This window comes from Triticum dicoccoides, chromosome 1A, assembly GCF_002162155.2.
Source record: "Triticum dicoccoides isolate Atlit2015 ecotype Zavitan chromosome 1A, WEW_v2.0, whole genome shotgun sequence".
Classification (NCBI taxonomy): Eukaryota; Viridiplantae; Streptophyta; class Magnoliopsida; order Poales; family Poaceae; genus Triticum; species Triticum dicoccoides.
The window spans coordinates 94,708,904-94,712,462 of NC_041380.1; positions in this window are offsets into that span (position 1 = coordinate 94,708,904).

A 3,559-nucleotide genomic window follows, 5' to 3' on the forward strand; every position below is an offset into this window, starting at 1 on the left:
CTATTCTGATCCTGGGATCAGAATAGTGCTACTATATATATATATATCCACTAGGGTTTTAGTCCTTTAACTTTTTAAGGATCGCCTAGAGATGTCCTTATGACTTGTTTATTTTAGTTCTTCACAATGTGATGCTCTATATGTGCAACTATTTGCTGTGCAGTTCAATTTCATCAACAACAGTTTCAACAATACCACTATGAATTACGATATTTGGTTGCTGTTAAGGATATTGCAGTTAACATGCCTTTTCATTTTTCAATTGTTGTTTAGCAACATGCATTGTAGTGAATGACTAAATATGCAATCCTAGGCTACATAGCAACAAGGAAGAGTGTTACCTTAATGTTCTGATGATGTCTAGATATACATGTAATAAAATATTATATAATGGGATGGATGGAGTGTTGTACTACATCATTTTCAATTGTTTTTTAGCTTCTAATATTAACTTGGTGCTTTTAGGTACATATATCATTGCCAAAGATCCACACTTCGACCCTTTCTGCGTATGGGGCAATGAGATATTCATGAACCAGCATCAAGTGAGGAAACTGATAAAGATTGTTACTAAAATGGGTCAAAATATGTCAATCAAACTATTTTTTTACACTTTATGCAAGACAACAATGAACTGCAGGATGGTAAGTAAGAACCATGTAGCCTTCTTTTTACTGCCCGTAATGAGTTGTGTTAGATGACAATATCTGAATCTTTTTTCTTTTGCAGTGGATCCTGAAGCAGTTTACTCAAGATTACCTCTCAAACTACATGATTGGTGGCCATCCATCACAAGGGGTTGGACTAGAGTCCTGCATGCCTTCTGCATCCAGGAGAGCACAATAGGGCCATTCCGCTTCACCTTGTTCGGCAACTGGAATGTTTGTCGCCTCTTTCTTTACCATATGTAATAGTACAAGTATAGAACCCTGATACATCATTCTTTATTTGGTGCTTCTGTAATTCTTAAACATAGGTACCTGTGAATCGAATAATGCATTGGTTGTTTGAACCTGATGGATATGAATAAAGCTATAGCTTACTTTCAAGTTTAAATTAGGTACAATTTTAAATAGCAGCAATTAAATTAGGGTGAAATTACGTTGTGCAGGTCATTACGGCACACACGGTTGGTAAAACACAAACGTTTGCGATATACACCATAATCCGAGACGGTTCACAGAGAGGAAATGTGTGCAAGCATGCACACAGTTGCCGTTCGCAAAGCGTGTGTGATGTCAGACACTATCACATATGGTGCCGGAAAACTAAATGTGCGTGATTGTCTACCTATCGTACACAGTTTATAATCATGAACTATTTGTGATGTGCCAGGCATCGTAAATCTCCCATGCTTGGAATCTGCCTAGAAAGCTCTCGTGCCTAGAATCTGCCTGGTTTTAGGCAGAACCACAAAACTCCGACTGTGATGGAAATGCGAGCACAAACGAATAGCAATGATGAAGTGTTTGGGATATTCGAGATATCAGAAACGGTTATACAGGGACAACTGTATGCATCAAGGCTCCCTATCCCCAACGGTTTCTAGGTCGTGTGGGAAGGACCCCCTATCACCCACACTTACTTGGAGACGGTTCCATATGCCGTCGCGGAAAGGGGTTAAAACCGTTTGTTTAGGACTGACGTGCACCAGTGCTTGTCAAATAGAAATGATGACCCTATTTTTCGCCCGACCAATTATTTTTCATGGTAAATGATGTTTGTTCTATAGGGAACCACAAGCACACATTGTAGTCTTTTCTTGGGTTGTAGAAATAGGAGCTATTGACCTACATTGCCGATGGGTCGATGCCTTGAGAAGGCTCAATTAAGATGGAAGATTGATTTGGGCTTCGGTTTTATTCACCTCATAGGGAGTAGGTACAAAGGAGAATCCAAGCAAAGGAGAGAAGATTTAAGCCCTTGAGAGCTCTTTGTTGAAATAGACAGCGTGGACCTGTTTGGGGGTGGGGAGAGGGGTTGATGCATGCTTATTGCCATACGAGCGTGTGACTTTGTCTCCCGTTGCAACACACGGGCATATTTCCTAGTATAGATAGGCCTCTATTTCACACACATTGCATTGTGTCACATTTTTGTTTGAGATATTATCGACACATATCCTCTAACCTTTGTAGCTAGCATTAAATTTCTCTCATGCATGCACATGCCCTCCTCGCCCTCCCCCTCCCTCAACATTCTATCCATTGCCCACATTCATTATTTCCTTTAGGTTGTTCTCTCACGGTCTCCACAACTCCTTCCTTTCGACACACACCGATCGATAAACCTCTCTAGCGATGTCTGCCTACCACACACACACACACACACTTTTCATCTCCTCCTTTCTCTGTCCATGCCTCATGTCTCTCATACGGTGCCACACGCGTGTAAACTCTCGCCCCTCTTTTCATCGATCTCACAATCGCACACTCCTCCCCCCTATATAGTAGGCCTCTCGCACCACCTCCTAGCTCCGTCCCTCTCTCTATATCCATCTCTCTGGGCATTATTTGCCTCTAACAAATGGATGCACACCGACCAATCGCCCACTATACATATGGTCCCCTTCATCATCCATGCATGCCTCCCGACACATCTATCACACACATGCACACACACAAACACCCCCCCTCTCTTCTTGATATTGCAGTTGTACCCATAGTTTGTCTAGTAGGCCTCTCCCACCATCTCTGAGAAGCAACTCCACCACCCCTCCGACATTCTCTCTCTCTCTCTCTATGTCCCAACCTATTTCCTATCCTTCACTTATGTATGGATGTCGACCAATCTCCCTCAAGGCATAGCTATAGGTATCTCCTTCTCAACACATATACAAGTCGATCTACCTCTCTAGTTAGGTCTTTGCCTCACACACACCGATACATTGAGCGCTCTAGTCATGTCTCCCTGCCACACACAAACTTGCCCTTTGCCCTCTGACGTTCCTGTAGGTCAGTCGCCCTATATCTTTGACGTGCACACACACAATTTTGATGGCTCTCGTCATCGATCTTGCACCCACACACTTGATCCTCTCTTCGAATCTATCGATATCTATGACCCCTCCCTCTCTGCTTGTGGATCGCTCCCTCTATATATGATATAGATAGGCCTCTATTTCATACACATTGCATGTGTCAAAATTTTGTTTGAGATATCATCGACACATATTCCCACAACTACATTCACGAAATCACCCCCATAACAAAAACACTCACGAACGCACACGCCATCTCTCTAGGTTTGTATTTGTCTCACACACACCCATGTAGGTGGGGGACATGCACGAAGAGAAGAGGTGCACGCACGGCGCACGTACTCCCATCTCTTTCCCAACCACACCCGCGCGGGTACACGGTGGACCTCATTTCTATACGAAAAGGCAGCCCACGTGGTAATTTGACATGTGTACTGGTTGTCCACTTGATGGAGGATCGTGTACCATGGGTGAACAAACAAATTGTGAATTGACATGTTATTTAAGAGAAGAGGCAAACCATGTGGGGCCTACCTTAGAGGCAAGGCTCTACACACTGGAGATGCTATGTATTACTTT